The sequence below is a fragment of the Schistocerca nitens genome, chromosome 9 (genome assembly GCF_023898315.1).
Source record: "Schistocerca nitens isolate TAMUIC-IGC-003100 chromosome 9, iqSchNite1.1, whole genome shotgun sequence".
In the NCBI taxonomy this organism is placed as follows: Eukaryota; Metazoa; Arthropoda; class Insecta; order Orthoptera; family Acrididae; genus Schistocerca; species Schistocerca nitens.
The window spans coordinates 68,294,616-68,307,651 of record NC_064622.1 but is presented as its reverse complement, the minus strand read 5'-3'; the positions used below and the strand labels follow the sequence as shown (position 1 = coordinate 68,307,651).

Here is a 13,036-nt window from a genome sequence, read left to right as displayed (position 1 = left end):
ACCGCGGTTCCTGGTGTGTCCGCTGTGCCGTGCGTGTGATCATTGCTTGTACAGCCCTCTCGCAGTGTCCGGAGCAAGTATGGTGGGTCTGACACACCGGTGTCAATGTGTTCTTTTTTCCATTTCCAGGAGTGTAGATGCCACTTTTAAAGTCCCAACTCTCGTATATACGAACAGCAAAACATACTTGTAAGCTGTAAGGCAATACATAGAGAAAAATAATGAAAGGGAAATTTGGGGAGGCTGAGAAAATTAGCCAACAATTTGCAACTGACGGTTTATTGGAACACTTGAGCTAATTTCGACAATTTTCAAATTGTCGCTCGTACTGTCAAGACTGTAAGGCAATACATAGAGAAAAATAATGAAAGGGAAATTTTGGGAGGCTGAGAAAATTAGCCAACAATTTGCAACTGAAGGTTTATTGGAACACTTGAGCTAATTTCGACAATTTTCAAATTGTCTTCTTCACAAGGCGTAATGTATCATCAAAAATTGTGATGCAGATGAAACTTTATTAATATTGTAATGAGAAATTGTTCTTGCGAAAAGAACCTGCTCACAACAGACTTTTTTAAAAAGAAAATAACGTAAAAATCTGTAATTTACTCCTTTTTCACCATTAAAAAATGTTATCTAATGAAAATTACTTAATGAATTAATGGCCTGTATTACATACTGTGTAGGCATTCGCTCTGTTTATTTGATCTGTTGAACAACCTAAATCATACTTCTCATTCAAATTTTGATTTGTCTTCTGGGCGAACAGTCAGTGGAAAAAGGTGCTAGTTCCACGGAACTGTTGCAAAAACAAAGCAGAATAATGAAAAATAAAGACTAGGAAGACGCAAAGGGACGCAATGTCAGCATACGAGGGCACTGTCATTCATCGTCGACAATTCAACCTTGACGTCGATTTTCCGTTCCGTTCCGTTGGCCGCCTGAGTGAATGTGAATGCACTGTGGATCTTTTGGCGTTCCGTTCCTTGAAGTGTGAATCTATTCGCATCTTCAGCCCGTTGAGCTATAGCCTCTGCACGACGGCTGGCGCTCTCGTGGAACTCAATAAACCCGTGAGCCTTAGGACGTCGATTTCTCGCAAATGCTTGAGAAGCGCATCAAATAACAGTAGCGTTTGTTACACCCAAGTATGTACCAGAATAGAGCGAAATATGAGCAAACTCTGTGACCCTTCTGGAGTACAGCGAGGTGTAAAAATTCATGGTTCAAATGGCTCTGAGAACTATGGGACTTAACAGCTATGGTCATCAGTCCCCTAGAACTTAGAACTACTTAAACCTAACTAACCTAAGGACAACACACAACACCCAGTCATCACGAGGCAGAGAAAATCCCTGACCCCGCCGGGAATCGAACCCGGGACCCCGTGCTCGGGAAGCGAGAACGCTACCGCGAGACAGAATGGTAGGACTCAAAATTCATGGGACACATACAGATGGCGGTAGTATATGTACACAACGTACTAGCAGAACTGTAATTTGTACTCAGGTGATTCACGTAAAAAGGTTTCCGACGTGAATACGGTCGCACGAAGGGAATTAACATACTTTGAGCGCAGAATGGTAGTTGGAACTAAGTACACTACTGGCCATTAAAATTGCTACACCAAGAAGAAATGCAGATGATAAACGGGTATTCATTGGACAAGTTTATTATACTAGAACTGACACGTGATTACATTTTCACGCAATTTGGGTGCATAGATCGTGAGAAATCAGTACGCAGAACAACCACCTCTGGCCGTAATAATGGCCTTGATACGTCTGGGCATTGAGTCAAAAAGACCTTGGATGGCGTGTACAGGTACAGCTGCCCATGCAGCTTCAACACGATATCACAGTTCATCAAGAGTAGTGACTGGCGTATTGTGACGAGCCAGTTGCTCGACCACCATTGACCAGACGTTTTCACTTGGTGAGAGATCTGGAGAATGTGCTGGCCAGGGCAGCAGTCGAACATTTTCTGTATCCAAAAAGACCCGTGCAGGACCTGCAACATGCGGTCGTGCATTATCCTGCTGAAATGTAGGGTTTCACAGGGATCCAATGAAGGGTAGAGCCACGGGTCGTAACAAATCTGAAATGTAACGTCGACTGTTCAAAGTGCCGTCAATGCGAACAAGAGGTGACCCTAAACCAATGGCCCCCCATAGCATCACGCCGGGTGATACGCCAGTATGGTGATGACGAATACGCGCTTTCAATGTGGGTTCACCGCGATGTCGCCAAAAACCTATGCGACCATCATGATGCTGTAAACACAACCTGGATTCATCCGAAAAAATTACGTTTTGTCATTCGTGCACCCAGGTTCATCGCCGAGTACACCATCTCAGGCGCTCCTGTATGTGATGCAGCGTCAAGGGTAACCGCAACCACGGTCTCCGAGCCGGTAGTCCATGATGCTGCAAACGTCGTCGAACTGTTCGTGTAGATGCTTGTTGACTTGTAAACGTCCCCATCTGTTGACTCAGGGATCGAGACGTGGCCGCACGATCCGTTACAGCCATGCGGATAAGATGCCTGTCATCTCGACTGCTAGTGATATGAGGCCGTTGGGATCCAGTGCGGCGTTCCTTATTACCATTCTGAACCCACCGATTCCATATTCTGCTAACAGTCATTGGATCTCGACCAACGCGAGCAGCAATGTCGCGATACGATAACCGCAATCGCGATTGGCTACAATCCGACCTTTATCAAAGTTGGAAACGAGAAGTACGCATTTCTACTCCTTCCACGAGGCATCACAACAACGTTTCACCAGGCAACGCCGGTCAACTGCTGTTTGTGTATGAGAAATCGGTTGGAAACTTTCCTCACGTCAGCACGTTGTAGGTGTCGCCACCTGCTCCAACCTTGTGTGAATGCTCTGAAAAGCTAATCATTTGCATATCACAGCATCTTCTTCCTGTCCGTTAAATCTCGCGTCTGTAGCACGTCATCTTCGTGGTGTAGCAATTTTAATGGCCAGTAGTGTATATGGTAAATTCCATTTCGGAAATCATTAGAGAACTCAACATTCCAAGATCCACACTGTCAAGAGCGTGTCAAGAATACCAAATTCCAGGAATCACGTCTCACCCCGGACAACGCAGTGGCCGACAGCCTTCACTTAACGACCGAGAGCAGCGGCGTTTCCGTAGAGTTGTCAGTGCTAACAGACAAGCAACACTGCGTGGAATAACGGCAGAATCAAATGTGGGACGTACGACAAACGTATCTGTTAGGACAATGCGGCGTAATTTCGCGTTAATGAGCTATGGCAGCAAACGACCGACGCGAGTGTTTTTGCTAACAGCACGACATAGCCTGCAGCGTCTCTCCTGGGCTCGTGACCATTTCGGTTGGACCCTAGAGGACTGGAAAACCGTGGTCTGGTCAGATGAGTGCTGATTTCAGTTGATAAGAGCTGACAGTGGGATTCGATTGTGGCGCAGACCCCACGAAACCATGGACACAAGTTGTCGACAAGGCTCTGTGCAAGTTGGTGGCGGCTCTATAATGATGTGGGCTGTGTTTGACTTTGCCCTCTGTTCCAACTGAACCGATTATTGACCGAAAATGGTTTCGTTCGGCTACTTGAGGACCATCTGCAGCCATTCAACGATGGAATTTTTATGGATGACAATGCGCCATGTCACCAGGCCACAGCTGCTAATTGATTTGAAGAACATTCCCGACAATTCGAGTGAATGATTTGGCTGCCCAGATTGAACCACATTGAACATTTATGGGACATAATGGAGAAGTCAGTTCGTGCATAAAATCCTGCACCGGCGGAACTTTCGCAATTATTAACGGCTCTAGAGGCAGCATGGCTCAGTATTCATGCAGGGGACTTTCAACGACTTATTGAGTCCTTGCCACGCCGAGCTTCTGCACTATGCAGGGGAAAAGGAGATTCGACATGGAATAAAATGATCGCATGGCATTTATTGGCCGGGATATCCCCTTCGGGATTCGACCGACATATTGCAAGTCCTATTTTAATTGACGCCACTTCGGCGACTTGCGTGTCAATGATGATGAAAAACACACAACACCCCGTCCCCTGCCGGGAATCGAACCCGGGCCTCCTTGCTCGGTAGGCAGTAACGCTACCGCTGCGCTACGGAGGCGGACATGATATTAGGAATTATTCCATGACTTATGTCACCTCAGTGTATGCGTCCCTATTGTGACTCGACCTTCATTCGCTGCGCGTTGGCCCCTACAGCTACGGCAGTCTTGATGGCCATGGAGGACGCAGTTATCCAGACTCAATTTTTGCGTCGGCGTGCGCTATTCGATACACACACTGCAATGCTTTCGCGAGTTGCAGAGAAAGTTGCGCCGTACCGATTCCACTGCACCTGGCCGGGACGCAGTTAAATGTCACAGCAAACGATGTTATTAAGGCTCGTTGAAATTCTAGGGCAAATTCTCGAATGGGAGGCCGGAGTCTTAATTACCCCACAATGCGGCCTTAATAACAGCAGCACTAGCGCAACCAGTGGACTGGTCTTGTAAGAAGCGTGGAAGTTTTCGCCGTTCTCTATTGCAAGGCGGGAACCGGCTACATGGGAGATTACACTCAACCTGTTAGTGCCCACCGGTCCAAAGCTCTGCGCTCGCATTACGGAGGAACCGAGCTCAAATGCCTATAGTGCTCTTCTGATTTTAGCCTATGTTAATAACGACAAATCGCACCATAAGAAAGCTGGGCCTTAGTTTTTGTTTTTTTTTTTTTTTTTTTTTTTTTGTGGCAAGACAACAGATTTCTTGTACTGTCGATTCCAGAAAGAAATGTTGCAACCTGTATGCTGTCGTGGTTAATCTTGATTATATATAATTAGAAACAACATTAATGACTATGCCAGTAACCTAATCAACTGTACTTGTTTATTCGCTTATTTAACCTGCCCAGACTTACGCTTTAAAGTTTTGTGACATGCTAAGCTGTTATTTCTTTGACGTGTGCCATTGGAATGAAAACTATAGGCTCTCCCAAAACGAGTCAGGTGTGCACTAATCATCAGAGGCTGCTACCAAGGTAGTTGTGTGTGTGTGGTGCAAACAATTTTTTTTTTTTTTTTGAATAGGCAGCATTTCAAACGCAACGATTCTCTCCTTTACCGGTGTCCCCAAAATCCATGATCGACTTCCTTACAATACTGTGCCCCAAACGTACGTTCCGGTCATTTTCTTTCTCAAGTTAGGTTCAAAAAATGTTTCAAATGGCTCTAAGCACTATGGGACTTAACATCTGAGGTCATCAGTCCCCTACACTTTATAACTACTTAAACCTAACTGACCTAAGGACAGCACACACATCCGTGCCCGAGGCAGGATTCGAACCTGCGACCGTAGCAGCAGCGCGGTTCCGGACTGAAGCTCCTAGAACCGCTCGGCCACAGCAGCCGGCTCTCAAGTTAGGGTTTATGCTTGGTACTATTAGACTTCTTCTGGCGAGGAGTACTCTCTTTGTCTGCACTAGTCTGCCTCTTATGTCCTGATTGGTTGGTCTGCTACGACTGATTTTGTTTCCAAGGTTGCAAAATTCCTTCATATAGCCCACCAAATGGTCCCAAATTTCGATGTAAAATTTCTTGCTAATCTCATTTCTGGTGGTCTTCAATTACTTCGTCTTTCATTGGTTTACTCTGAATCCATATACAGTGAGGAGACAAAAGTCACGTGATACCTACAAACATCGGGTCGCACCTCCTTTTGCCCGACATATTGCAGCAACTGGATTTAACATGGACTCAACAAGTCGTTGGAGGTCATCTGCAGAAATACTGAGCCATGCTGCCTCTATAGCCGGCCATAACTGCGAAAGTGTTGCCGGTGCAGGATTTTGCGCACGAGCTGACCTCTCGATTATGCCCCATAAATGTTCGGCGGGATTCGTGTAGGTCGATCCGGGTGGTCAAAATATTCGCTCGAATTGTCCAGCATATTCTTCAAACTAATCGTGAACAATTGTGGCCTGGTGACATGACTGCTGTCGTCTATAAAAAGTTCCATCGTTGTTTGAGAACTTGGAAGTCCACGAATGGCTGCAAATGGTCTCCAAGTAGCCCAACCCAGCCGTTTCCAGTCAATGATCGGCTCAGTTAAACCAAAGACCCCAGTCTATTCCATGTAAACACACTCCGTACCATTATTGAGCTGCCATCCGCTTGCATAGTGCCTTGTTGGCAACTAGGGTCCATGGCTTCTGGGGCCTACGCCACAGTGGAACCCTACCATCAGCTCTTACCAACTAAAATTGGAAATCATCTGACCAGGTCGTGATTTTCCTGTCGTCTAGTGACCAACCGATACAGTCACGAACCGAGGAGAGGCGCTGCAGGTGATGTCGTACAGTTAGCAAAGGCACTCGCATCCGTCGTCTGCTGCCATAGCCCATTGAAGCCTCATTGTCCTACCTGATACGTTCCGTCGTACGTTCCCCATTGACTTCTGCGGTTATTTCACGCAATGTTGCTTGTCTGTTAGCACTGACAATTCTACGCAGACGCCGCTGCTCTCGGTCGTTAAGTGAAGGCTGTCGGCCACTGCGTAATCTGTGGTGAGAGGTAATGTCTGACATTTGGTATCCTCGACACGCTCTTGACACTGTGGATCGCGGAACAATTAAATTCGCTAACAATTTCCGAAATGGAATGTCCCATGTGTTTAGCTCCAACTACTATTCTGCTTTCAAAGTCTGTTAATTCTAGTCATGTGGCCATAATCACGTCGGAAACCTGTTCACATGATTTTACTGTCAAGGGAACCTCCCCATCGCACCCCCCCCCCCCCCTCAGATTTAGTTATAAGTTGGCACAGTGGATAGGCCTTGATAAACTGAACACAGATCAATTGAGAAAACAGGAAGAAGTTGTGTGGAACTGTGAAAAAATACGCAGAATATACAAACTGAGTAGTCCATGGACCACATAGGCAACATCATGACAGTGTGAGCTCAGGAGCGGCGTGGTCAAGTGGTAGCGTGAGCAGCTGCAGAACGAGAGGTCCTTGGTTCAGGTCTTCCCTCGAGTGAAAATTTTACTTTCTCTATTTTCGCAAAGCTGTGATCTGTCCGTTCGTTCACTGACGTCTCTGTTAACTGTAATAAGTTTAGTGTCTTTGTTTTGCGACCGCATCGCAAAACCGTGCGATTAGTAGACGAAAGGACGTGCCTCTCCAATGGGAACCGAAAACATTTGATCGCAAGGTCATAGGTCAATCGATTCCTCCACAGGAAAACATGTCTGATATATTCTATACGACACTGGTGACGGCATGTGCGTCACATGACAGGAATATGTTGTCGACCCACCTAACTTGTACACTTGGCGAATGGGTAAAAAGATTCTTCTACCTTGCCCGATTTAGGTTTTCTTGTGGCTGTGATAATCACTCCCAAAAAAGTGATGAAAACATAAGAGTTTGTCACATAAACTGAAAATAAAAAATTAAAATTTTCACTCGATGGAAGATTTGAACCAAGGACCTTTCGTTCCGCAGCTGCTCACGTTACCACGAGACCATAGCGCTCCTGCGTTCTTGTTGTCCTTGATATTGCATATCTTCCCATGAACTACTCAGTTTGTATAACTTGCTTATTTTTTCACAGTTCCACAAAACTTCTTCCTGTTTTCTCAATTGATCTGTGTTCAGTTTTTCGAGGCCTATCCACTGTGCCAACTTATAACTAAATCTGAGGGGGGTGCGATGGGGAGGTTCCCTTGTGAGTTCAAATGACTACCCCGCCAATGCACTGCCCTCTTATAGCTTGTGTACGCGATACTACCGCTATCTGTACATGCGCATACATGATTTTTATCATCTGAGCGTATGTACTCCGCAGGTTGTGCTTTCCATTCCACAGGTCTTGCAATTCTTACCTAGTTTCACGAAGATACCCTTGTCGTCAGCGAACGTCACATTGATGTCATTTCATCACGAATTTTAATCCCACTTCAGAATCTTTCTCGTTTTTACTTCGTCGCTTCTTCAACATACAGTTGAAGTAGCAGAAGAGAAGGAATTGAACACTGCTTTACGCCCTTTTTTAATCCGATTGTGGATCACTTATGCATCACTCTCCCATGAGAACAACGCGGTGAGCCCCGTGGAATTCTGAAAGTTTGCAGAGACTGAAGGAGGAAAGTTAAGAGTCAGTCCGTGAGGTATAGTCTGATAGCGCAGCTAGTAGAAGAATAAACACGAAGCAGGTAACTGGAGTTCGAACCCTCTTCCGGCACACAGTTTTAACTCTCCTAAATTTACATGCAGTTTATCCTCTACTAAAGAGTAAACAAACGGCACCTCCAATCCTGTGATCATTCGCGCGGATCTTCTGCGGTGCGCGGAAAAGCAATTTGACGAGAAATGCAGGAAAAAAAAAAAAAGGCCCAAATAGCTCTGAGCAGTATGTGACTTAACATCTGGGGTCATCAGTCCCCTAGAACTCAGAACTACTTAAAACCTAACTAACCTAAGGACATCACGCACATCCATGCCCGAGGCAGGATTCGAACCTGCGACCGTAGCAGTCGCGCGGTTCCAGACTGGAGCGCCTAGAACCGCTCGGCCACACCGGCCTGCAATGCTGGACAGAAAGACAGCATCAAGCAAAGGAATCTGAGTATAGGAACTAGGGGTCGCTGTAGCATATTTACTATTTACATGCATCAACATCAACTCCGGCTGCGTCACGGTCTTCAAGTCTGAAACGTGTTCGTGTTTGCTAAATGTAAACAAACTGCACTCTGCTCACTGTCACTGGGTGAGATTGATGTGCAGAGCAGAATGTCGGTTTTAAGTACCCTTCCATCGTACACAGTAACTGCAGTGGTCCGACTAGAGTAGGTACCAACGGCTGAGTGAATTTTGTGAAGAAACGACATGGAATACGGTTTCACCTGAAATGACCTAAGTGACGTGCTCTTGGCCTAAGGCACTGCTCATGGCAATTCAAGGGAGGCTCGGAGGATTTACAAGGAATGTTATCCAGGATGCAGGCTTCCTCAGAAAAAACACTTTTGTGTCAGTTGACAGAAGAATGAGAGATAGGATCTCTGAGGGCTACAGTTGAGCTTGACGAAGATTGCGTAGAGCAAGATCCAACGACAGATAGCAGTCGAATCGCTCTTGACGTGGAGCAGTGTCACATGTGGATTGTCGCTCATGAGATTGGTGTACATCCTCTCCAGCGACGGAAGGCACAAGCTAAGGGTCCGGACGATTTCCCTAGTCGTCTGGAATTTGTTAACTGCTTCTTACAACGAGTAGCATCACAGCCGCATTTCCCTGAACGTGTGTAGTTTACGGACGAGGCTCTCTTTACCCGTGAAGGCATTTTCAAGTCATACAACAGCTACGTTTGGGCACTACATAATCCTCACGCAACGAATGTCCGTGAATTGTGCGGGAATTGTGAATGACTCGTCAATTGGGACCGAGCGAGGTGGCGCAGTGTTCAGCACACTGGACTCGCATTCGGAAGGACGGCGGTCCAAACCCGCGCCCGGCCATCCTGATTTAGGTTTTCCGTCATTTCCCTGAGTCGCTTCATGCAAATTCCGGGATGGTTCCTTTGAAAGGGCACGGCCGATTTGTTTCACCATCCTTCCCTAATCTGAGATTATGCTCCCTCTCTAATGAACTCGTTATCGACGGGGCGTTAAATACTGATCTCCTTCTCTTCTTCCTCTCACCGGGCCCTATACGTTATCTCAAAGGTTGAGTGCTCACACGTACCTTGTGTTGTTGCAAGTTTTGCCTGCAATCCTGGAGGATGTACCGCTTGGAGTTAGGCAGAACCTTTGGTTCCAACATGACGGCGCAACTCCACATGTTGCACATGCTGTTCGAGAACATTTGCTGGCACATGGATCGGACACGGTAGGAAACGCGGTGGCCTCTACGTTCGCCAGACTTGACACCGCTGGAATTTTTCCTCTGGGACACCATGAAAGACTGCTCGTGTGCACCATCAGCTGCGAGTGGACGGTAGTTGGTGGATCGCACTGTGGTAGCAGCATAAGTGATTCATACTATACCTGGTGTATTTCAGAGAAAACACCAATCCCTTCATAGCTGTAGCGTTATACGCCAGAGTGGAAACGGTGGTCAGTTTGAACATTTGCTGCAACATACTCGTGTCAGTTACATGGTGGCCAGCCTGTATACAAGAACATACTCCTTTTCCATTTACTTTCACCATTTTAGGACTTATAACACGAAACATGGACGATTGTCTTCCTTTCTAAATAAGTGGTGTATGGTACGTCAGCTAAGTACGAAACACGTGCACGAGTATGTGATGAAGTTTTTCTTATTCTCATCCTGACGATTAGTTAGTCCAAACATTTTGTTTACGTATATATTTTGTCTGAATTACTTTTCCATTTTAAGTAAAGACGTCCATATATCAGGTTTCAGTTACGTTCATGTGGCGCCGAAAATATGCAACTGAGACCCATAGTTCAATGCCAAAGGCCTTGTCGCAGTGGCGACACCGATTCTCGTCGGATCATCGAAGTTGGGCGCTGTCGGGCTGGGCCTGCACTTGGATGGGTGACCATCCGGTCTGCCGAGCGCTGTTTGCAAGCGAGGTGCGCTCAGCCCTTGTGAGGCTGCTTGACTGAGAAGTAGCGGCTCTGGTCTCGTAAACTGACAAAATGGCCGGGAGAGTGGTGTGCTGACCACATGCCCCTCCATATCCACATCTAGTAACGACTGTGGGCTGAGGATGACCCGGCGGCCGGTCGGTACCGTTGGCCTGTTCGGGCGGAGTTTAGTTCAGACTTCTAGCTCAAATACTCAAAGCCCTTCGTTTTATGGAGTCATTCTGCCCTACACTTCTGCTCAAACTGTTATTTCTACACCCTATTTGTGTATGTTATTTCAATCTCACTGATTCCAAACACGTCATTATCAATCTAGGCCTACAAATGTTTTGCAGGCTAAAATACAGTTTCATCCGGACTCTCCCAATGCATCTATCATCAGGTTTCTTTACCTTCTGTCTTTCAATTGTTTCATTCCCACCTATATGAGTAGCATTACTGGCTGCAGCTGAGCCGCATTAATCGCGTAATGAACTCCACCAGCAGCTAGTTTCAAGTCTTCATCAAGTTCTGTCTAGTCATGACTACAATTCTCGTGTTACAAGTTTTTGGTACAGGAAGTTTGGCTCCCAATGGCTGGTAAAAGCTACACAGAGCTGCATAACGTGTGACTCTGTTGAAAGGAAGAACGGAAAGCCGGTTAGTATTTAACGACCCGTCGATAACGAGGTCATCAGAGGCAGAAAACAAGTTCGGACTGAACAAAGATGGCAAAGGGAATCATTTCAAAGGCATTTGACGTAAATCACGGAAAACTTGATTCAGGATTAACGCACGGGTGTTTGCGCTACCGTTTCCCCGAATGCGAATCCAGAACGGTACTCGAGTTGGTATACTTCTTTGGTTCTTCCGACCTATTCACCGGTTCATTATCCTGTTACGTTTAGTACTACTGCTTCGCAGTAACTACAAACCACCGAGTAAGCTCTGCATCTGTATGGCATTCGGCGACGAAGCCACACTACTAACAATAGCGTTAACCGAAATAACCATTAGAAATGTCGGAAAATATTGTTATGTTTTACAGTGTTGTTGGAGTCTTTCACAGGCTAAATAACGCGCTTACAAGAAAAATTGCCGGAGGTTCGAGTCCTCCCTCGGGCGTGTGTGTGTGTGTGTGTGTGTGTGGTCCTTAGTGTAAGCTAATTTAAGTTAGAATAAGTAGTGCGTAAGCCTAGGGGCCGATGACCTCAGTAGTTTGGTCCCATAGTCCTTACCACAAATTTCCAATTTCCAAGAGAAATTTTAAACACTATTATTAATTTTAAAGTAATTAACTTCACTCCAGTTTTCAAGTAATAAATTGTCAAGTTGCTACAGGAAAAACCTGATTGCAATATTGTATAATTAGGGGGCGACGAATAGGAAGCGAGGGGAGAATTAAACATCTCATCAACAGCGAAGCCATTAAAGGCTGACAACCATCCAGGTTGGACTTGGATGGGAGAAGAAAACTTGGGAGTCACCATGAAAGCGAAATGTGGGCGGACGACGATGGGATCTGAACCATCTCATCCTGAAAGTGAGACTAGCAGCCTTACCAGCGTGTCAACCTCCACTGTATAGTACATAATTTTAAATAACAAATGTAGTCACATCTCCGCCCATGCAGCATTTACGTCATGTAGTGTACACTTCTTACCACAGCTTCACACCAATTACATGTACATCTATGCTTTACAAACCAGTGTGAAGCGCATAGCAGAAGGTACAGACTACAGTACCAGTAGTTAGGGTTTCTCCCCGTTCCATTCACTTATGGAGCGCAGGATAAATGATTGTTTAAATGCCTCTGTACGGACTGTTCAAAATGGCTCTGAGCACTATGGGACTTAACTTCTGTGGTCATCAGTCCCCTAGAACTTAGAACTACTTAAACCGAACTAACCTAAGGCCATCACAAACAGCCATGCCCGAGGCAGGATTCGAACCTGCGACCGTAGCGGTCACGCAGTTCCAGACTGTAGCGCCTAGAACCGCTCGGCCACTCCAGCCGACGTACGGACTGTAATTAATCTAATCTTTTCCTCACGATCCCGATGGGGGCGACACGTAAGGAGTTGTAGCAAGTTCCTATATTCACCATCTAATGCTGGTTCATGAAACTTTAGGGATAGTTTGCGCCTGTCTTCAACTGTCTGCCAGTTCTGTTTATTCATCATCTCTGTGGCACAAACTACCATGTGACCACGCTCGCTGGCCTTCTATGTATAAGTTAAATACCCTCTGTTAGTGGTACTTGGTACTGGTAACACACAGTTGAGCAATATCCTAGGATAGGCCGATCGAATAATTTGTAAGCGATCCCTTTTGTAGACTGTTTTTTTCCTAGTATTCTATCAATGGACCGAAGTCTGTCACCTGCATTACTTACTATGGAGCGTATGTGATTGTTCCATTTCCTAT

The 13,036-nt window shown here is 45.9% G+C and overlaps 1 protein-coding gene and 1 non-coding gene across 2 annotated transcripts in view; both read right to left on the bottom strand.

The window, feature by feature from the left end:
- The window catches only part of LOC126204013 (sarcoplasmic calcium-binding protein), a 186,685-nt gene that overhangs the window by 149,001 nt on the left and 24,648 nt on the right, over positions 1-13,036 (bottom strand). The gene's annotated exons all lie outside the window — the stretch shown is intronic.
- Positions 4,069-4,141, bottom strand: Trnag-acc (transfer RNA glycine (anticodon ACC)). The gene has a single exon. It is a non-coding gene; the product is annotated as a tRNA-Gly (tRNA).